General features: G+C 36.8%; 1 protein-coding gene and 1 long non-coding RNA gene across 29 annotated transcripts in view; one reads left to right on the forward strand and one right to left on the reverse strand.

Annotated features, from left to right (window-relative positions):
- The window catches only part of PDE4D (phosphodiesterase 4D), a 1,507,422-nt gene that overhangs the window by 609,594 nt on the left and 873,217 nt on the right, over window positions 1-24,611 (reverse strand). The window lies entirely within an intron of this gene.
- LOC102161260 (uncharacterized) lies at window positions 13,748-15,168 on the forward strand. The gene is made up of 3 exons (XR_002339682.2): window positions 13,748-13,881; window positions 14,149-14,247; window positions 15,032-15,168. It is a non-coding gene; the product is annotated as an uncharacterized LOC102161260 (long non-coding RNA).

A 24,611-nucleotide genomic window follows, 5' to 3' on the forward strand; every position in this document is an offset into this window, starting at 1 on the left:
CTTCATTAACTGGATCTTCCATGAATAATCCTATTTACTTTTACCAGGAGTTCAATGCCAGGAGAAAAATCCTATTAGTCAACAAGTTATTAATCATTATATTATTTTTAAGTTCATAACCTTACCTCATTTTCCTTTGATGTCAGAAGAAAATAATAATAATAATAAAAATAGAGAACATTTATGAACATTTATAATGTGGCAGATACTATTCCAAGCATGATATATGCATTACATTATTTAATATTCATAAACATTAGTTGGGATGTGTTCTATTGGCCCTATGGGGATTTTTTGTAATTTTAGAGAAGAGTAAATACATATTAAATGGTTTCATTGCAATGAAAGGACAGAAACTACCTTACATGAACTGGCTCAACAGTTCTCATCCTAAACCCCTACTCGTCCTCTTTCCTTACTTGTATTTCAGGGAAATAAGGTTTCCCCTTTCCAAAGTTAATCAGCCCATGCATGCTCTTATTCCTATACTTTCATTATCTTTCTCTTGAGTCCATCAGCGCTTTCATCATTTGGGATCTTCTTTTTCTCTTTCATTGGAAATTCAGTTTCCTCCCTTCCTTCATATGCCCCTGTTCCTACTTAACAGTGTTTCTTTCTAGTCGACCTACAAATTATCATTTAAAAAACAAAAAACAACAAATTACTCTTTTAAATTTGCCTAAGTTTTCCCCTAGTCTCCTTTCTTTCCTTTCTTACAGCTTGAAACTTTGTGAAACTGTGGAGGGGAACATTCAAAACAGGACCTCAAACAGTGGTGAGGTAGGTGGCCATGGGTATATTGCAGCGCATATATAGCAGTGTTCACCTTTAATACACAACAAACAAAAAAATACAAGCCGATTGATGCATAGAGGTATTACCTGGCCTCTGCCTCTGGATCCAACATCAAGATATTTAGCCTGTGTCTTAGAGTTAAGAATTATTTCATATAATTTTTCAAAATCCTGGTCATTTCTTCCTTTTGCCTGGTAGTTCTTCATTTCTCAAATGATAGACCCCCTCAGCATTTCTTTAAGCCTTTACAATCTGATTTCTGTCTGTATCAGTTCCAATCCCTATATTCCAATTCCTAAAAGATTATCATTTGACCACATTTAAATATAAGGTGATGAGTCATCCCAACATTCACTCCAGTCTATGTTCTTTCCATTGTTTAAATTAAATGATAAGAATTGTATATTTCGGTTGATGGAGAATTCTAAGATGGCCCCCATGACCGTCAGCCCTGCTGTCAATGATTATATTACATTACATAGAGAAAAGAATTTTGTAGTTGTAATTAAAATTACTGATCAGTTGACATTACGATAGGGAAATGTTCAGATCTGTCTAAACTTGTGAGCTCTTTGAAAGGAGAGTGTCTTCTTTAGCTGAAAGCAGAAGGAAGGAGGAGAGACTAGAAACGTGTGAAGGATTCCCAGTAGGGAGGTTCTCCAATGCTTAGACGGAGGTGGCCACTGGGGCAAGAACCTGAGTGGCCCCTATATAGCCACAGGAATCTCCAGCCAAGAGCCAAAGCCAGCAAGAAAATAGGGACTTCAGTCCTACAGCTGCAAGGAACTGAAATTTTCCAATGACAGGTATGGGTTTGAAGGTGACCCTCAACTCCACATAAGAAACAACAACCAACACCTTAATTTCAGCCTTATGAGACTCTGAGTAGATAATCTAGCCTGGCCAACCTGGATTTCTGACCTTAGAACTCTAAGATGGAGGTTTTTTTTTTTTTTTTTTTTTTCTTTCTTTTTTTAGAAAGAAAAAAGTAGGTGTTGTTTTAAGCTGCCAAGTTTGTGCTAATTTGTTATGCAGCAATGAATAACAAATACAGCCAAAAGCATCTGGGTAATATGTCGCTGCATCCTTTGTATCCACAGATAAGAAGGAGTATCTCATAACTTTGAAATATTAATGTGTAAGTTTTAAAATAAAGTCTCACTTCAGTTTCAGTTTGAAAACAAAGTGATTTTGGCAACAACCTCTGAAAAATATCAGACTACCATATTAGTCATGGATTCCTTAGAGCATTCCAAAATAAAGTAATTTATTTAACTAATGGCCAATGTCCTCATTTATATTAAAATAATGTTTGTTTAATTCTATAAAGTCAAAAGTTGGATTCTGAAGTATTCAATGGGATGAGTTTCCCATATCTCAAACACTCAAATGTATATGAGAAAATAAGATGGGAAAAACAAATTGGTAATAGGAAATCATAAATTTTTTTTAATTTAATGGCTGTTGTGTTACAGAACAAATGGCTGACTTAACTAAATTCTTAATTTAGAGATTTCTATTATGTAATTTTTGATTAAATTAATTGAAAGTTTATAGTTTGCAAACATAGAAATAAAGCTTTTTATAAAAAATTTCTAAACTGAAATTAAAACACTATTAAAACATTAATATTTTAATGGTGAAAGGATGAGCTTTCATTGGTAAAAACATATTAAGAACCAAAACATGTCACAAGTTATTTGCAGCATGAGAATAGAGTCAATATTTTGATTAAACAAATTAAGATAATAACCTAAGGAGCAGTGAGCTAAAATATCAAAATGGAGTGATAAAAAAAGCATTTTGAGAGCCTGTGAAGGTATATGTTTCTATTGCATCCTATTCCTAAAATATAAATAAGATCTTTGGTCCACATCTAGAGAATTATTCCTTATAAATATTTTCCGACTTCGCTCTTTTTCACTTCCACAATCCTCAAATGATAAAGCTTTTTGCTTCTTTTGAAAAACAGCCCAACAGACCCATTATGAAGCTCTGTATTTTGCATTTAATTTTCGATGTTTCCTCTATTCAGTTGCTAGAGAGTATTCTTCTCCTCAGCCTCTTTTAGGTGATAAAACTTGGATATGTATTAACTAAGAATCTAGCCCCTCCAGCCATATTTTTCATCCTTTAGGGTAAATATGCCTGGCTCACTTGAGGTAGGCAATGTTTCTCATGAATGAATGAATGTACATATGAATTAATTAATTGAACTAGATGATGATGTGTTTAGTCAGGTCAATGCCATTACAGTAGGGACTATCCTGAGACCATCTATCATTTTCAGAAAAGTCACCAAGGGGGTGGCATAGATATTTTGCTACTGTTCAGATAAGAATTAAAATTATAAAAACAGAGATTATGAAATTCTCATCAGATTCTAGGATTTTTTTTTCAAGTTGGAACATATTCTAAGTTCACTGTCATATGCATTTAATATTTTATTTCTACCTAGGCACTGAATTTCATATAAACAATACACTTTTCTATTACCTTCTAACTACATTTTTCATTACTGACGCCCTCCCTCCTCCTCCATCCTTTTATTTAACAGGTACTATCACTGAATCCATCATTAAGGAATGTAGTCTGGGATTCAGAAATATATTTAAGGGTGTGGTATTGCCCTGAAGCATCAGAAAGATTTTTATATGAAGTCAAAAGAGTTTTCATAAAATTTTTTTTTGTCTAGAGTGTTACTCATAGCAGAGGCTGAACAAGGGTGGTGAAAATCTGCATACTTCCCTGGGTTTAGAGAAGAATTGAGCCCACACGCAGACACCTGTTAACTCCTGGCTAGCCACACCTGTACCTGCATCCATTTACTTGTTAAGTAAGAAATAGCTCAGTTCTGTGTCCTTAAAGATTTTGTTTCTCAAAGAGCCATTTGTAAGTTTTGTAAAACAGAGTCTGTAGATTAATCATCTACACCTACCTCTTACTAATCTGAATAGAAAGAGGAAAGGAATTAAAATTAAAAACTGCTGCTGCAGAATCCACAGCAATTATGTTAATGTGATTCTCAAGACAATCCCTTTATAGCTTTTTAAAACTTCTAGTCATATTTTTAATTTAATAACTGAAGAAAAGAATATTTGCAGTATACCTGCACCATAAGGAAGAAAAAAGAAAAGAGGAGCTGTTCGGTAACAGGAAAGAGGAATGCAGGGCAGCATGGTGGGATTCTAGGAGGCAGCACTGGCTCAGTTCTGCATCTTCTCTGATAACCTCACTACACTCCCACAGTTCTCTCTGCATGTCCAACAAGGCCCAACAGGATGCTCTGCAGTAATGAAGATGTTCTATATCTGCACTGTTCAATGTGATGGCCACTAGAAACAAGTGGCTATTTAAATTTAAACCTCTTAAAACAAAATTAAAAATTTAGTTCTCTTAAAAGGAACCCTCCTACACTGTTGGTGGGAATATAAATTGGTGCAGCCACTATGGAGAACAGTATGGAGGTTCCTTAAAAAACTAAAAATTGATCCAGCAGTTACCTTTCAATCCAGCAATCCCACTCCTGGGCATATGTCCAGACAAAATTATAATTCAAAAAGATACATGCACTCCTATGTTCAGAGCAGTGCTACTTACAATAGCCAAGACATGGAAGCAACCTAAATGCCCAAGGGCAGATAAACAGATAAAGAAGATGCAGTATACACAGACAGTGGAATATTAACCATGAAAAAGAATGAAAAAATGTCGTTTGCAGCAACATGGATGGGCCTAGAGATTATCATACTAAGGGAAGTGAGTAAAAAAGAGAAAGACAAATATTATATGATATCACTTATATATGGAATCTAAAATATGACACAAATGACCTGATTCTACAAAACAGAAACAAACTTATAGACATAGAGAACAGACTTGTGATTGCCAAGAGAGAAATGTTAGACTGAGAGTTTGGGATTAGGAGAGACAAACTTTTATATATAAAATGGTAAACAACAAGGTCCTACTGCATAGCACAAGGAACTATATTCAATATCTTATAATAAACCATAATAGAAAAGGAAACAAATTTAGTTTCTTTCATATGTGGCTAGTGACTACCTACCTGGATGAAGAATGACCCTCTATTTAAGATAGTTATAGCACCTATCACTTATTGAGCCCTTATCTTGAGCCAGAAAGTTTACCTTTTTTTCCTCAAATATTTATTGGGAACTATTTTGTACTTTGCATGTGCTGTGTCCTAGAAAAGAATGATTTATAAGATGAGTAGGGTCTGGGTCTCCTAGAGATTTCAGGCTAGTGTGAGAAAGAGAAAAAAAGAAGATAATTATTATGATTTGCTTTTATGTAGTTATACATTTTATGTAGGGCAGGGTACTCTGTGTGTGAGAAGGGCTAAGAGTGTTCTTAGAAAAGGTGGTTAGAAGTTCCCATTGTGGCTCAGCGGGTTAAGAATCTGATAAAGATCCATAAGGGTTCATTCCCTGGCCTCGTTCAGTGGGTTAAGGATCTGGCATTGCTGTGAGCTGCAGTATAGGTCACAGAAGCAGCTTGGATCCAGTGTGGCTGTGGCGTAGGCCAGCAGCTGCAGCTCTGATTCTACCCCTAGCTGAGGAACTTCCATATGCCATGAATGCAGCCCTAAAAGCAAAAAAAAAAAAAGGGGGAGGGGGGGGTCAGGCAGATCTCTCTGAAAAAAGTAACCTCTGGAACAGTGTTATAGGTTGAAATTCAGATGTTGGAATCCTCACCCTCCAGGACCTGTGACTGTGACCTTATTTGGAAGGAGGGCGATTGCAGATGCAATTAGTTAAAATGAGTTAATAGTGGAATTCAATATGAATATATCTTTATAAAAAATAATTAAAAAATGGACACAGAACCAAGAAAAGAAGAAAGACAAAGACAAACACCATCTATCAACCAAGGAGTACCCTGGAACAGATCTCTCTTCACAGCCCTCAGAAGGAACCCACCCTGTCTCACCTTGATTTCAGACTTCTGCATTTAATCTTGGCTAAAAGGCCAAAGAGTGATGATTTCAGACCTCTAGCTTCCAGAATTGAGACAATAAATTTCTGATGCTTAAACCACCCAGTTTGTGGTATTTTTTTACAGCAGTCCTAGCAAACTAATACAAGTAGACTTCGATGGACAAGCTGTGTAAATTGTGCATGTCCTTCCATCTTCAAAGCTATCCCAGGGGTAAGGCATTGGTGTCCTCATTCATCAGATGAGGATATAGAGCTTAAAGAGATTAAATAATTTGCCTGAGGAAATTTTGCTGTTATGAGACAGAGTCTAGACAGAAATCTCAGTTGGTCTGTCTCCTGCACCTGAATGTCCTCTTAGTATTACTCTCACTGCTCCAACTTATCTTTTCTGACCCCACTCATATGTGTTTCAGCATATTAGAAAATTAATTTTGTCTGTAAATAAAAATAATGGCCATAATATGCATCACTTAAAATTTTTAAATTTAGCAGAAACTACTTACTTGTTTCTTTGTTTACAACAAATTTTATAATTAACTTAATAATCTATAAGTCTTGGCCTTTGGAGTGTGGCTATATCTGTTTTTATCCTATCACATATATATATATATATGTAGATAGATAATACACATAAACATACAGTACATGCTTAGGTTATTGTAAATTTTAGGTAAATTTAAACAGTGTTATGAAATCTATAATCACCTTCTCTTAGTCTTTTCTCCCACTGCCTTCTCTGGTCTTCCATGTGTAAAGTTTGATGTTTTATATTATCTTTCTTCAGAAGACAACTAATTGTTCAAAGTCATATTTCTACGAAGACAGATAATACCCTTATGAATAAGTGTGCACCTTCCCCGGCCCTCGCCTTTATCAAAGAAGCTTTGATGTTCTCTTCTGGAGAGTATGAAACGTTTACTTTTGAAAATATAAGTTCAAAACTTCCCCTCCTGAGAATGGATGGTAGAGCTCTTATGACATGGTCCATATTTGGTTTGTTCAACTAATGTAAAGAAACCATTTTCGCAGAGATTTTTATCCAAATGAGAAAGGCTTTTCAGAAATGTTCTAAATATGGTTTGACTTTGACCAAGCAGTGCCATCTGTTCTGTGAGTGACAAGGTCACAACTTTTATAATAGGAATAGCATCCAATACCAGAAATTAACATAGAGAAATACAACTTCCACCTTTACTAAATATGTCTACTTATATTCCAAGAGGTACCTATAGACCTAGGTATTGATCTAGATCTAGACCTTGACATAGATAATCATTAGCTTCAGTATGACCTTCACAAGAAGTACTTTATCCTAGTCCTGCTTCTGACACATTGCAGAACTTCTGTTAAGTCATTGAACTTTCCTGAGATTCATTTATAATTTCTCTGTGTCATGTTTATGATGAGGATAAGATGAGGTCATGTTGGTGATAGTGCTTTGTGAACTGTAAAATGAAATGCAAGCAAAAGACAATTTTACAGATATTTTTACAGACTATCTGTAAATAATGGCCCTAAGAAATATTAAAAATGAGTTTAAAATATCTTTTGAATACCAAGCACACTGTCAATCACTTTATCTGACTTTACCTCATTTTATCTCATAATGACACAATCAATTATGTACTATTACTATTGTCATTTTGCAGAGGAGGAAACTAGGGCTTAAATAGTTTGGGTGAGTTGCCTGAAGTTATCCAGCTAGTTAACTCTAGAAAGTGGGTTTGAGCCCAGACTGATTGCAACCCTCAGCCTACTTCCTTTATCATAATCCCTCTCACCAGACCATATCTCCTAAAAAAAGAGAAGCTTTTGTTATTGTTATTTGTTTTTCTTTCTTACCATTGAGATAATTACTCCACTTTTGCAATTGGACAAAAAAATTTAAGACATACTGGTAATTTTTTAAATTCTAAAACAAAATTATTAAAGTCTGAGTAACATATATATACATGTATTTCTAACAGAACAATCTATACTTATGTTCAAAACCCTGAATACTATTTACACGGAGTATTTAAAATACTACTCTTCTATACATTTGAAATATCTATCTTTCTAATATGAGAAAAAGAATGTACATATATACGTACATTCATATATATGTCACTTTGCTGTGGCAGCAGAAATTGATAGAATATTGTAAATCAACTATACTTTAAAAATTTTTTTAAAGAAATACCTATTTTTCGTATATAGTAAGTCACCATGGAAATACAAAAAGTGCTAATATTAAGTATTTAGCTGTCTTTTTCAGAAATCTCCACTAATCTCTGTGTGTACCTATTTACACTAATAAATACTTGCTATTAATGTCATTGCTCATGCCAATTATATTTCATAGTATAAAAGAGAAATGGGTGTGTTGGGTTGTAGATGGAAAACAACATAGAAAGTGAAGTGAACTAAGAAGAGATTGAAGTTTAATCAGTATTTTTTTTCTTGACAACGATTAAGATACTTGCTTTGAGGAAACTGGTTATTAAAAACTGAAAAACAAACCCCTGTCATGCCACATTACATAGAATTTAATAATAGAATTTCTGTAAAAATAATCAATACTTCTACAGGTATCAAGAGCATGCAGACTGCAAAGCTACAGGGCATGTGTGGGTATGTGAACTTACACACCACGGTCTCTAAAGCCTTCTGACTGAGCAAGGATATAAGCTACGCCAGATCCCACCACCAGTGAAAAAATAATTATACTATTTAAAAGACATGTTCATGTTAAATCAATGAATGTATGTGTTCACGGACAACTATTTCTCATGGATCAGGAGTCTTGGCTGAGAGATAAAAACAAACAATGAGGCAGCAGGGTTTGTCTGTCCCTTCCTACCTCCCCTAGGCTTTACGCATTATTCTTCTTTGGCCCTTAAAGATACATATGAACAGAATTCTTTTTTTTTAAAGAAATACAAATAGGAAACACAGTTATGAATAGATGGAGTTGAGGACACCACATGGTGTTTTGTATCAGAGATTGTACAAAAGTTTCTCTTGAAAAAATGGGGAGGATTTGGGATGTCTTGAAGTCCCTGGTTTTCATAACTTTTAAGGCATTAGTGAATTTGTTCTGTTGCCTTTCACATTTGCTGTGCTGAGTTATGGGATTCGGGCTGCTCACTGAAATCTTTAGCAGAAGGGCGACTTTTTGTAAAAAGTCAAGAGGGCAGGGTGGGGGAGTGTTCTGTTTTAGTGTCATTTTGCTTTGGATTTTAGGGGTACCAGGACCTGCTGAATTCTACCACCAGAAATCTCTCTTTATAGTATAATGTATCCCCTAAATCTCTCTCTTTTTTTTTTTTTTTTTTTTTTTTTTTTGTCTTTTTGCCATTTCTTGGGCCGCTCCCTCGGCATATGGAAGTTCCCAGGCTAGGGGTCCAGTCGGAGCTGTAGCCACCAGCCTACACCAGAGGCACAGCAACGCGGGATCCGAGTCATGTCTGCAATCTACACCACAGCTCACGGCAACACTGGATCCTTAAGCCACTGAGCAAGGCCAGGGATCGAACCCACAACCTCATGGTTCCTAGGTGGATTCGTTAACCACTGAGCCACAATGGGAACTCCTAAAAGTTTTTTTTTAATTTTTAAAAGTTTTATTGAAATATAGTTAATTTACAAGGCTGTGATAATTTCTGCTGTACAACAACGTGACCCAGCATAATATACACAGCAGCTCACATCATAACTACTTGGCATTGCTTCTACAACTTTTATGAACTTTTCTCTGTAATTTGATTTTTATAATTAACATTAATGATTTTTTGAATTTTTCAATACAGATCTGAACCACCATCTTATTGCTATTTTATAGTCTATTGGTATAACTAATCCCCTCTTTGGGAACATTTAGGATTCTTTCCTTTTTTTTTCCCCCTTCCATCTTGGCTCATTTATCTGAATACTCTCTGTGGTTAAATTCCTACAGAGGAGAGAAAGTACTGTGTTTTGGAAAGACAGTTGGTGTTTTAGAATGGTGTTTTAGATGGTTCTTGGTGGTGGCAATTTGGAGGACAGATCTGTTGGGGAAGAGAGGAGATCAAACACTGAGAAGCCCATAACCTAAACTCAGGCAGTACCACCAGAAGGGCAGGCGATGATAGAAGAGAAGCTATTTAGAAGGCGGAATCAACAGGATGCGGAGACTGACCCATATGGAAAGAGGAGAGGTTTCAGGGGAGAGAAGAGTCAACGGTGGCCTGAAGGCTTCTAGTTTGAACAACTGGGGAGCAGATAATGAGTTCCAAATTGAACATGCTGAGTTTGAGGTGGCTTCAAGGCATCCTGGTAGAAACAGTCATCAGGCAGAGCACAGGTAGAGCCAGAATAGGATCCTACAACAGAGACCTGCTCAAATCTATACATATGAGACTAATACAATAAAATCTAGTTTTATTTCACAATACTCGCCTGGTGATCACATGCCCATCTGCTTGTTCCCATCACCTTCTCCTTTCACCCCTCAAATTGTATAGATACAATGAACATATAGTGCGATGGAGATTACACAGCAAAGTGTCTCTCAGTTACTGAGTTTGATGTAACAGGTTTTTTGGTGTTTTGGGTTTTTTTTTTTTTAACATTAACACCTCAATTTTAAAGAATGGCTTTGTTCTTGCTAGAGAGGATACTGACTGAGGACAGAAAATAATTGTAGATTTAAAACCAGAGTGCCTCTGGAACTGAAAGAAAAGTTATTGAAAACTATTATTGAAAAGTAGGGTTATAGCTTGAGAAATATTTACACATGCATCAAGGCACTTTACCATAACCTTAAAAGGTGTCTCTGTTTTTATTACAGATTTACAGACTGGAGAAAACTGAGGTTCTAAAACGTTGAACAGTTTTTCGGTGTTTCATAGCTGGAAGATATCCAAGTTGGGACTTGAACCCTGCCCTTCAGACTCTAACACCAGAGTTCTTCCCACTATCTTTCAATTTCATCAGTTTTTTTTTTTTCTTTATTGCCTCTTTCTCCACTTTCTCTTTCTTCCCCTTCTTCTAATCATGATACTTTAAGTTGTTAATTCAAACTTTATCTCATTCTTATGGCATGGAAATTTTCAAGCTATTTCATGAAAATTAATAAAAAGTGCCTTTGTACTACATAGCTGAGCAGATGCAGAATACATTCAGGCAGGCCCCATTGTGAAAATTCAGCCTGCTGACCCACTTGGGACAGACTTGAAGCCCTGGGTGACTCACAGCCCTGTGGGTAGTACTTAGCATCTTTTCCTACTAACTTGCCTTTCTACCACATTCTTCAGTGATCTTCACCTCCATAAATCCTGCCTGATACGTATGGGTGCAACTCAAGCTCATACTACTTTTTGGAATTATTAAATTGTCACCTCTCATACTAAAAGGAAGGATTTTTAAGTGTGCCTCATTCTCAATACTGCAAAATTTCTAAAAATTTATCACGTGTCATTATCACCCTTTAACTCCAGTGCTGAGGTTTAAGGCAATCCCATGTCTCTCTCTTTCTTCTCTCCATCATTCCCAGAGATGTATAGATTATGATTTCCACATAATGCTACCCATAAGTCATATTTATTTTTGAGATTTATTTATTTATTTATTTATTTATTTATTTATTGACTGTGTCTAATTTAGAAGCACTTATTTTACTGGTTCAGTTTTTTTTTTTTTTTTTTAATCTTGAAGGTGAAAGGGACTTCCTTTGGCTTCCCAATTTATTTTAGAAAGCCAATGTAACTGTGCCAGGAGAAATTTACCCAAGATAACACAAAAAACACTCTGATCAAATTCAATTCTCATTTACTGGTGTCACTTTTTAATATAACAGCTTTGTTCGGCCATGGCTGAGATACAATTAGCTGCACATATTTAAAATGTATAGCTTGACATGTTCTGCCATATGCACATATGCATGAAAGCATCACCACAAGCAAAGTAATGAGTACATCCATCACTCCTAAGACTTTCCTTAAGTTCTTTCTCAATCACTCCTCCCCGACATGCATGCATTCCCTTTGCAGAAGGCATATCATATTCAGACATCAAACCCTCTCCAATTTCTCTGTATACTCAATTTTACTTTAAGAAAAATCATGAGTCCTTAAAAACATGACAAAATTATCCAAGTGGAGGAACCCTTTAAGATGAGTTGTTACAAATTAGAAAATAAGAAGATGGACATACCAATTAAAACTAGGCAAAGTCCATAGGCAGAGAATCCCTGTTCCTGCCCAAAAAGCCAATAAGCAAGTTGAAATCTAATTAATAATGGAAGAAATGACAATTAAAATAACAAAGATAGGAGTTCCTATTGTGGCTTGGTGGCAACAATCCCAACTAGCATCCATTAGGATGTGGGTTCGATCCCTGGCGTCATGCATTGAGTTGCCTTGAGCTGCAGTGTAAGTCACAGATGTGGCTCAGATCTGGTGCTGCTGCGGCTGTGGTGCAGGCTGGTAGTTGCAGCTCAGACTCGATCCTAGCCTGGGAACTTCCATGTGCCACATATGCAGACCTGAAAAGCAAAATAAATAAAATAAAATAAAATAAAAGAGGTATTCATTTATATTGATGGGGGGATGACGACAACACAGATTTAAAAAATAAAAAAATACTAAGGGTTGTAGTGGGTTTTTGAAAGGAGACATTGATTTTTTTTCCTGGGGAAAAAAGTACAGATTTTTGGAGGGTAATTTGGCTAGAACGATTATAATATTAAATGGACATCATTTTCGATCTGGCTACTTGTCTACAAATTAATAAACGACTGACGAAATAAACAAGTGAACAATGTCAAAAAGTCAGAAGCAACATAAATGCCTGTTAGCAAATTGGTTAAAAATACCATGGTTCATCCATAGGATGGAATCACCAGAGGCTATTTAAATGGTGAAGTTTATCTGTATTGATTAAAGTAGAAAGAAAAAGAGGAAAAGAAATGTACAGAATGATTTCTTTTGTATGGAAAGATGCTTCCAAGTGTGTTTGTGTATGTATAGAAACAACTCTGGGAAAAACCATATGACTTTAAAAAGTTCTTTCTGAGGGTGGGAGTAAAAGAATGCCAATTCTCACTATATATGTGTATATATATAATTTTTACTGAGAATTATTTACTTTTATGATTTGAAATATTTTCCTCTAAATAGCAGTATAAGTTCTTATTAAATTTATGCATTTTGATAGCTCTGTAAACATCTAGCTAAGAAAAAATACTTTTAAAATATGCTACAAAATGTTGACAGTTGTCCTATATCTACAAGTAAGCTTTTTACCAAGTTTTGTTAATCTGGATTTATCTAATGTTTTATAATGATCTTTTATAATCTGTATAACTAAATACTTCTAATAAACTTGTTTCTTTAAATATAACCAATGTAATGAAAAATATCACTTGGTATAAAATACTCTCTAAAATGTTCTTTTCAAATACTGACCATAATTATCAAATACATATGGTCACTGGGGAGATCTCTCCTTCCTGGCAAAAAGAAATGAAAGGAAGGAGGGTTACACTCCCTCATGGGAGAATTGCAAAACGAGACAAAATATATGAAACAACCATTTTCAGACATTAGCCAACAGGTATCAGAGGACAAAGAGCAATGAAAAGGAAAACATATCAGCTGAACTCTATGACGTCCCCACTTTCTGCCTGGAGAGAGAGTTTCTGGGCCACCATCATAGATAAGGGACAACCTAGCCAGAAGTACAGCGTCCCTAAATTGAGGAGATGGTGCTGGCAATTTGAGGAGGTCAAGGCAGGTAAACTTTGCTGAGCTGAGCAACAAAGAGAATGGTTCACACAGAGAATTTGGGACGTAGTCTAAACTGGCTCCACTCCAGTCTTCAGCTGATCACTGATCAGATTGGAGACGGTGGGATTTCTAGAAAAGGACAGGGGTTAGGGATCACAAAGGGGCAAGAGAAAACTTTTAGGAGTGATAGCTATGTCTTTTATTTTGATTTTGATAATTTTCCCACAGGCGTGGATCCATATAGCAAAATTTGCCCAACTATGTGACTGGCCTGAGCTTTAGCTACATTGTGGCTGGATGTTGCATGTTCCCTGAATCAGCAAATCACTGTTGGGACAAAATGATCTATATTGACTGCTCTCAATCAAATTATTGAGGTAAAATAGTATCTTGGCAGCAGACTGTGGGGATTTGGGGTATTGCATTAGTCTAAGTAATGTATTATTGATCTATAAACTGATATGAAGGTCAGACTTCTAGGATTTCTCTCAGTCTCACATTCTGAATCAATTACTGTCTTTTAGGAACAGCTATATTAGAGGTTCCTGACTCATCTTTATCCAGAATAACAGGAATAAACCCAGTGTTAGAGTGTGTGGGCTGCAAATGCAACAAAATTAGTGCCTCTATATTTTGCTTTACAGATTGTTCCTGAATTATGGCCCCACAGTCATGCTGCCTTGTTCACTTGGAAGTTTCTATATTAAGAGAGAATTTAAATAACCCACTTGTTTACATTGAAGGTTAGTCCAGAGGTTCTCATCACTATTTCAAGTTTTTCAGATGAATTATCCTGCCCAATGATATGTGTGCTGACAAAATTTTTATTTCTTGTGTACACATGTGTGTGTGTGTGTGTTTTAATCAGACAATGGTGAATTCTCAGCTTCTTTCAGACTATATTAAAAACCTAAAGGACAATCCAGATCATAAACAGCATATTCTACTCTCTGAGTTGGGTTTTTATACTGTTACCACACAATGCCATTTGGTGCTTTCAAATAAACCAAGGGGAATATTTCACATGAAAGGTATTACTTTTTTTTATGCAGGTCACAATAATGGGAAACAAATCCACCTTTAAAGCTTACTGAGTCCAGCCAGTCAGTCCCTCCAACCCTTAAAATACTATGCTATTAATGTCTGGGGTGATTTAAAGTAGTGTAATTTGTGAAACATTGAATGTCAGAAAACTTCTAGAGGAGAATGCGTGTAAGGAACTTCAGTGAAATCTCTGCAAGATGGTGGCTAAACTCTAGGAATAAGGGGACTACTTTTGTAACAACTGTCACACCAATGTACTTTGTCTCCTCGGGCAATCTGCTCTGGTCTAGATATTTTTCTGTACACCATCAGAAGTGGGTTTATCATGAAGCTAGGAAGGGTGAAGCTTCATGCCTCTTTTCATGGTACTGGAAATGTAACCAAGCAGGACCCTCTGGAGACTTCCAGGGAAAGGTCCTTCTCCCATATCATCTGCTCAGGCTCCTCTCTAAGTACAACATGTATCTTGTTGGATGTTTGCAGGTACATCATAACCTGACCTCTCTGGACAGATCCAAGAACAAAGGATTTCTGTACCAAAAAGTCTGCAACAACCAAACACGCCCCTCCCTCACCCTGTCTTTAAAAATGCTTTGCAATTTTGGTTTGGGGAGTTCAACAAAATCTGGGGGCATGAGCCACTCATCCCCTTGCATGGCCATGTAATAAACTTTTCTCTTCTCCGAATTCCGACATTTTGGTTTGTTTGGCCTCACTGTACACTGGGCACACGGGCTTGAGCTAACAGAAATGCCAGGTTGACAAGCTCAGGTGATTTGGGAATTGTGCAAAAGTAAGACATTTTAACTGTGGTCATTTAATACCAATATCTACTTACTGATTTTGTCTATGCACTTATGCACTGATGCTTCTCCTTAGGTTCAGTGACAATGGAGTGACTGTGTACCTTTTGGGGGTCTGGGGAATTAAAAGTTGAATTAGAGAGGCATTTAGTTTGTAATATGCCACAATTTCTTTCTTTCTTTCTTTCTTTCTTTCTTTCTTTCTTTCTTTCTTTCTTTCTTTCTTTCTTTCTTTCTTTCTTCCTTTCTTTCTAAATAAGTATTTAATTGTTACCTAATGTCATATTCATTTCTCTTAAAATGGGCTTCCTAAGTTGTATAAAGCCTTGGGAACCATAAAACCTGGACCCACCACTTCTCAACCACAATAGTCACCCTGAGATATGATGAGGTAAGTTCCCCTACATTTATGATTAAGTAATACAATGAATATAAATCTATTTGTTAAACACCAGACTGTGGTATTCAGCTTTTTTAGGGACTGATTCTGGTGTTCATCTGGGAATATAACAGGCTTACTCCTATTGCCAAACTAAAAATAAATTAATTGAAATTAAAAGCCTGAACCCTCTTCTTGATTGTACTGAAATAAAAAACATTATATTCTTTATAATACATTCTGAAGTTAATTTGCCTTACAAGTATTGGTTGTAAATGCATAGTTCTCTAAAAATGCATTCTAAAAATTGTTACATATTGGAGTTTCCGTTGTGGCTCAATGGTTAACGAATCCGACTAGGAACCATGAGGTTGCAGGTTCGATCCCTGCCCTTGCTCAGTGGGTTAACGATCTGGCGTTGCCGGGAGCTGTGGTGTAGGTTGCAGACGTGGTTCGGATCCCGAGTTGCTATGGCTCTGGTGTAGGCCAGCAGCTACAGCTCCGATTGGACCCCTAGCCTGGGAACCTCCACGTGTCGTGGGAGCGGCCCAAGAAATGGCAAAAAGCCAAAAAAAAAAAAAATTTGTTACATATGAAACTAAAGTTTATGTTCTCAATGCATAGCAATGTATTTTGGCAATCTTTGGTTAAATGTTCATAAATTTTAATAAACTAGAATTAACATTGCAATGGGCTTTGTACATTTATTACCAAAAGTGATAAAACTTGTAAACAATATATTTCACAAGTCTGTTGTACTTAATCAGCCCCACAGTCCTTCCTACAGAATGCATACAGCTCAGCATCTCCAGAGTCTTCAAGTTGAAATGGAAGTTTTCATCAAGTTCAGCAAATTAGATAGGGGACGTGTGACAAAAGGTTATTAGAGCTGGCATTACAGATCATTTTTGTGTAATTTTAATATTGATAAGATTAACATTATAAAAACACTGATTAAACATTTATCTGTAGCTAATAAGATTATTATATTTAAAACTATGAATGAGTATTATGTATGATACATGCTGTTATTTTCTATCCTTTCCTTATACATTACTTGTAAATATACATTTTAATTTTATTTTTGAAGTTGAGAAATTTCAGCTTTTTTCTATAAATAAGGAAAATAGTGATTTCAAATATATCTACACCTGTATAAATATACCTGTGAAATATGCAGGTATTGGAGTTCCTGTTATGGAGCAGTGGTTAATGAATCCAACTAGGATTTCAGGTTTCAGGTTCAATCCCTGCCCTTGCTCAGTGAGTTAAGGATCTGGCATTGCCATGAGCTGTGGTGTAGGTCATAGAAGCCGCTTGGATCCGTGTTGCTGTGGCTCTTGGCTCTGGCGTAGGCCGATGGCTACAGCTCCAATTGGACCCCCAGTCTGGGAACCTCCATATGCCGAGGGAATGGTCCTAGAAAAGGCAAAAAGACCAAAAAAAAAAAAAAAAGGAAAAGCAGGTATAGTGACACACTTTAAAGAAATAAAATTTGTCCTTTTTTTCGGCCACACCTGTGGCATGTGGAAATTCCTGAGCCAGGGATTAAACCTGTATCACAGTTGTAGCCTGTGCTGCAGTTGTGGAACACTCCAGATCCTTAACCCACTCCACCACAAGGGAACTTCATAAAATTTGGCTTAAGATGTATCTTCCACCATATAAATTGTATGTGTAAGTGATAACTGCAGATAAAACAGAAGTTTGGAGGTGAGGGCTTATAGAAAAAAATATTTCTTCAGTCCTTTTTATCATGAAAATATTTTAAGAACATATATAGAAGAAAAAGTTTTAAGGATAAGATTATACAAAAGGTGCTCACATTAAAAACCCAATATTCCATAAAAATTTGAATTAAACTTAATACAAGAAATAATTTTCCCTTAAAAGGTTACTGAATGGAACTATTAAACACAATTTTGTTTTTATATATCTTTTCAGGAAGAGATAGAAGTAAAATGAGGTACAACTAAATCAGTGATTTCTAACCTGGAATCAGTACCCTGTAATGGTAACTTGGATATGATCCAAGTGGCACCTGTACCCCTAAATTTAAATAACACACACACATATATATATAGTTTCCAAAAGAGTGTTGCTGGATCTCATTAGACACTTAGAGGATTCCAGAACCCCCTAAAGGGGTAAAAACACAAAGCTAACATTTCACTGTCCAACTGGAGTAGAGCATTTTCATTGGGAAGAACAAAAGAAAAGAAATGAAGTTCTAAATGTGATCTCTATGTACCAATTCTAACCATGTATCACAAGATCGGGAGAAAAATAAATTCCAAGAATTTGGTAATTTCAAGGAGCAAAGTACTCAGGAGACATGGTCACTGAACAATTCCCAAAGTGCAATGTAAAAATTCTAAATATGCTGCTCAGTGATCTCTCAATGGTTTTTCAAAATACTGCACTAAAACTCAAAGTCTTATTTGAAGTCAGTCTCACATATGACTGCAGGTTACCCCTATGTTTTTAGTCATTAGTAATTTTAAGGTCTCTTTGAGCCTCGGGAGACTTTAGTAACTAAAAGGCTATGAATATGAACTTTCAAATTCATTACAGGACAAAGAGGAGGTTTAATTAATAATTTATTTTCAGATTATAAAAACTACCTTTAATATTAGTGATAGTGGTAGTAAGTGACAGAAACATCAAGACCCACACTGACAACAAGCCTTATTTAATTGCTGGCCAAGCTACATAAGAGATGAGACAACAGTGAGAAACTTCTCGAAAAGTCTGTCACAAGCGGAACTGCTGAAGTGACTTGGACTTGGACATCTAACCCCAAACAGATGAGTTTAATGGAGGAGATAACAGCTGTGTTCATTCATATTTTCAAGGCAATAGATCATTAGGATTATTTCACATCTCTCCAGTGACACGTGATACCAAGAAGCAGTAGGGAACCAGATTTCTTCTGCACAAATAAGACTTTTCTCCAAATGAGTCCTGTGCAACAGGGAAAGAGCTGGTCTTTGTATGTTGATCTTCTCTCTCCAAAAGATAATTTTAGGCATCAGGAATGTATCTGAGAGGGTTTCTATGCTGAATGGGAAGTTGGAGTCTTGTGTTTAGGGGAATCCCCATCTGTAACTTAACTTCTGTGGTTTTATGATTTATTAAAAATAATTGCTTGCTACTGCAGAGGGTGCAACCTGATAATAGGGCAGCCACCTAAAGAACACCATTAGTAGCAAGAGGGGAATGGAGAATGCTATGTGGGAGGCAAAGGACAGGAGGTGACGGTACAGAATAAGTTGTACACAAAATACAGAATTTTACTGCCAGAGGCATTAGTGAATTTTAAGCCACAGATCAATTACCTCCTTCTCTAATAGGGTATGAGGAAAAGATTAAAGCTCTTCAAGGCAAAAAGCATTGGAAATGCTCTTGTGTGTAGAATTGTGAGCAAAGGGAGGAATCAGAAGTGATAAAGAAATAGACGTCAGTGGGAGCAGACTGGTGAATGGCTGTCAAGATAAGGATAAGTAATTTGAAATTGGTTAGGAAAACAATAGGGAGCCAGCAGAAGGAATTCAAATGATGAGTACTGGGAAGTTAGAAGTTTAGAAAAACTAGACAGATTATCCTGGGAGGCAGAATTTTGAAATGATTTGAGAGTGTAATGGCCAGAGAGGAGATTGCAGAACTGAGATAGGAAACCAAAAGACAAGGAGAGATAGGCCTATTCCAGAAACAGGAGGAATACCTTCATGAAGATGGAGGAAGGCAGTTTGCAAATAACCAAAATGAGGCCTTGACTAAGGCTTGGGCATTTTACAGTGTTGATCCCGGAAATGGCATATATAGGCCACTTGCCAGGTGTCTATCAGGAAATGTTTATCACATAGCTAGTGAAAAACATAGTTTTATTCTTTTTTTTTAATTCTATTCTTATAAAGTTATCGTTTAAAACCACCACTTTGAGAAACAAAAGCTGACCACTAGATTAGAAAATACTGATAGTTTATGCTACAGAGTTTCTTTTACAGAACTGCTTAGACTTTTGTCAAGTTAAAGAAGAGTATCAATTCTTAAGGTCTAAACAAACTACTCTGAATTTGTTTTTGAAGTACAGGAGGTTTTTATAAGAAAAATACAGTCAACCTAACACCACAGACAACATGTTAATTTCAAAAAGGAAAAAGATACTGTAATTTCCCTCCCCTACTTTTCTTTTTTTTTTTTGTCTTTTTTTTTTTTTTTGCTATTTCTTGGGCCACTCCCGCGGCACATGGAGGTTCCCAGGCCAGGGGTCGAATCGGAGCTGTAGCCACCGGCCCACGCCAGAGCCAGAGCAACGCGGGATCCGAGCCGCGTCTGTATCCTATACCGCAGCTCACGGCAACGCCGGATTGTTAACCCACTTACCAAGGGCAGGGATCGAACCCGAAACCTCATGGTTCATAGTCGGATTCGTTAACCACTGCGCCACGACGGGAACTCCCCCCTACTTTTTTTCATTGCTTATTAAGGAGCAGTTGATTTACAATATTGTGCCAATTTCTGCTGTACACAAAAGCGACCCAGTCATATATATTTATATATTCCCTTTCTCATAGTATCTTCAATTATGGTCTATCCCAAGACACTGTATATCCCCCCCTACTTTTCCATTTAGATTCAGCAATATAATCAATTTTTACTCACATGTTTTCAGAACTAACATGCACACAGTGGAAGCATGGTTTCAATTTAAAACACTGTTTCTTTTGGTAAACCTAAGATTTAAGGGTTGTTGATAAAACAATCAATAGTCACAGAAAAGCCCCAGAGGCTGTTCTGATTTCCCTTTTCTTTTAATTGATACAAATTATGTCTACAGGGAATAGATTGTAACAGTGGTTGGAATAAGGGGATTGAAGATGCAGAAATCAGTTCCTTGAGTTACCTTTGTGGGTCTTCAGGCTATATCTATACTGTGCTGTACAGTTAGCAATGACAACTGCCCTGAATGGACTGAGGAGTGATCTTTTTTTGTATGTGTGTGTATCTTTTTAGGGCCACACCCACGGCATATGAAAGTTCCCAGGCTAGGGGTCAAATCGGAGCTCTAGCACTGGCCTATGTCGCAGCCACAGCAATGTGGGATCCGAGCCGCATCTATGACCTACACCACAGCTCACGGCAATGCTGGATCCTTAACCCACTGACAGAAGCCAGGGATCAAACCTGCATCTTCATGGATACCAGTCAGATTCGTTTCCGCTGAGCCATGACAGGAACTCCAGAAGAGGGAGCATTTTTAAAAATTCATGAAAATTTTAAAAGACTCCACAGCCTTTTGTCAATATCCATTTTCAAGAGCCTTTAAGTGACATTTCCAAGTGCCTTGAAAGCAAGTATCAGTAAAAACAGCTTTAAAGACCTAAGAAGTTTTCTAGTTAGTAGTTTCTCTACTATGTTTACTTCTTTTTTTTTTTTTGGTCTTTTTGCCATTTCTTGGGCCGCTCCTGCAGCATATGGAGGTTCCCAAGTTAGGGGTCCAATCGGAGCTGTAGCTGCCAGCCTACAGCAACTGGGATCCGAGCCACATCTGTGACCTACACCACAGCTCACGGCAACGCCGGATCGTTAACCCATGGAGCAAGGGCAGGGATCGAACCTGCAACCCCATGGTTCCTAGTCGGATTAGTTAACCACTGCGCCACGACGGGAACTCCTCTCTACTATGTTTAATGGTAAAGTTGTTTTGTTCTAATGCCTTGCTGAAAACTCAATAGTTAATAAACAATATCATTCTGTTGCCAATATAATATACTGATTTTATATATCCGCTGACCAGCTTCTCCATCATTTTCTATTTTGGGGTGCTTTAAAAGCCACGTGATAGCCAAATAAATCCAAAAAATGAAAGCGAACAGTCAAGCAAAAAACAACGCAGCCCAAATACGCTGTGCTTTTTATAACATGGTATTTTTATACATTGATTAATCAGTTTTATTTTATAAAAAAAATAGAGGTTAAAATGAGAACAAAACTTTTCAAATCAATGTACTCTCCCATTTGTTATCAATTTCTAATAAAGATAAGAAAAACTTTGATGTCACATTTAGTGGGCACTCAATAAATATGCTGTCTTTCTTTCTTCAATACAATGGAAAAAATAATTTTATCTGGACCTTCCTCCTGACATTCCATCTGGCTGTCAGGATGCTAGTATTACATAGATATGGACTGTCACAAGGAGTACTTGGGTCATCAGACATAGGGAACTAACTTTTCTGTGGGAAACAATTATGATTGTTGACGTCAATCATAACTAATCCATGTCTTGACGTAAAAGAATAGTTGGACTTATAAAAATGATTATTTATTTTCCTTCCTCATGATAACTCACAGCCTAGTCCTTTAAAGAATTTTTGGAAAAACACTAGGCTGGGGGAGAGAAAGAAGGAAAGGAAGGAATGAAAGAAGCAAGGAATCTATCTACAAGGCATTTTCCAATGCTTGCTGGTTCCAAAATACCTCACCCTTTGTAATGGATGCTGTCATGATAACCCCTCAGGAACGAATGACTCATTTCCCCAGGTTTAGGAAGTGCTCTCAGCTGTCAGCCCTTTTTGTGATTTGCCTCAGCTCAAGAGGGCCGCCTTGTCCAAACATTGAATATCAAGTTAACATGAGGGGTATAAAAGGGCCAGCTCCAGGGTTGTTTGGGACAACTATGACGGACCCTCCTGGTTGCAGGACTCTGGTGGGTCTGCTCAGACCTTCTTCAGCACTGCATTGTTGACTGTTTCAAAACCAGCTCTTCCCTCTTCTCTGGATCTGCTTTCTTTGTTCCCCTCCCATGAGTGGGGTCACAGCACTGTTTCTCCATTCACAGAGTCTGTGGACCAATTCTTTTAATTTTTTTTATTTTAATGTCTTTATTGAAGTATAGTTGATAAAACCATTCATTTTAGAACACCGAGGGTATGCAGTTAGTCAGTCTCCACCAGCACTGACTAATGAACTCTGAAAACCACTGGGAAAAAAATGAACCCTAGAAATCTTTCCAAGTCTCCATATTTTCCATTCTGCACATCTCCACTGACAGGCCACGTAAGCACTGACATATCCCAGCCCAGATTCTTTGCTTGCACAATATGCTTGTATTGTGTGCTCAGGGTATGTAATGATAAGCACACTGAGTACACACTGAACTCCCTCCTTGCAAAACATATGAAACTGTTACAGCTAATGTCTGCATCTATTTAAAATAGATATCAGTGTTAACATAAGTAAGATGTGTATGTATCACAGTGACTTTTTAACTTCCTTATGATTGTGTATTTGTTTGATAGTAGAGATCTCAGGACTTTACTGTCTACCCATTTTTCCTCAGAAGAGCAATTATAAAACCTTGTCTCCTCAACCATTCTTTAAATTTCAACATTTCCATTAACTGGAGATTAGGAAAACACTCACTTAAATATAACAAATTCAGGAGTTCCTGTAGTGGCTCAGCAGTTAACAAACCTGACTAGTACCCATGAGGATACAGGTTCGATCCCTGACCTCGCTTAGTGGGTTAAGAATCCGGTGTTGCCGTGAGCTGTGGTGTAGGTTGCAAAAGCAGCTCAGATCCCATGTTGCTATAGCTGTGGTGTAGACCAGCAGCTACAGCTCCGATGCAACCCCTAGCCTGAGAACTTTTATATGCTGTGGGTGCAGCCTTAAAAAGACAAAAGACATATACATATATATTTTGTTGTTGTTGTTGTTATATGTGTGTATATATATATATATAACAAATTCAGATCTGACTATGTATTTTATTTTATTTTTTTTTACAAATTCCATCATGGAAACTGTCAGAATTATGAATGCAGTTAACACAGGATTGACAAACAAGAGATGCTGAATTCTCTTATTTGGTAAGCCAGTGATTCTTTCCATACTGAGGAAACAATCTCAGATAGTGCTGCAAGGTACATAAACACCACTTAGCTGGTTCTGCCTATTCAAAACAATTTCAAGGATATTTAATAATAGTAATTAGAATTGAAGTGTCATTTTTCAGAAGCTTTTCAATGCAAAAAAAGACACTTTATAGAAATATCAATTTTTAAAACTGAAAGATATTATCCCCCATTTCAAAATTGAAGCTATTGGTTAGGTTCATGTTGCTGCAGAGTGAGATGACTATTCTTTAATTAAATGTTAAGCAAAAAAAAAAAAAAGTGTTTTAAAAAGGCAGTGATTATATGTGAATATAATAAGAGTATACATCTCATTCCTGAGAGATCATCTGCAAACACAGTAACTGTGATGTTTGTATGTGGAAATGGAATAGGGGTGGGAAATATAAGGCTAGAAGCAGCACACCCTATTCTGGAAGACTGGAGATGCAGTTAGAAGTCACACAGCAAAGAATGAAGGCATTCATACCTAAAAATTCTTCCTATTAGCAATTAAGCCACAGAGAGGATTCATTCCAACTCTGCACTTTGCCCAATTCTATCAAAGAAAAAACCATGGAAGCAAAGAAAACAGTTATTTCAAATATATACTCAACTATAATTCTAAATTAATTAATCACAAGGTAATTTATGAGGGAAAATAAAGAGGAGAGAGTGGCTGAGACAAGGAAAAGGAGGAGGAAGGGGAGATGAGGGAGAAGGAGAGGAGGAGAAAAAAGAACGACTATTCATAGAGCATTTCCCAGGGCCTGCTGGTTCCAGGATACACTGCCATATATTAAAACCAGAGGGTTCCTCACTTCTTCCCTACTACTGGTCTTTCGTCCTTGATGAAGCCATCTCCTCCCAGGGAGTCTTTGTGGTCTAGAATGCTTTGTCAGTATAATTGTCTCCTATCCTGTCTGTGTTTGTTGATTTGTATCAAGGAAGGTCAGGAGTGGTTTTTCCCAGAGCTATTG

Source organism: Sus scrofa, chromosome 16 (assembly GCF_054392235.1).
Source record: "Sus scrofa isolate SSC_HxYL_T2T_F1_AM1 chromosome 16, Sscrofa_HxYL_maternal_Yorkshire_Landrace_v2.0, whole genome shotgun sequence".
NCBI classification, from domain to species: domain Eukaryota; kingdom Metazoa; phylum Chordata; class Mammalia; order Artiodactyla; family Suidae; genus Sus; species Sus scrofa.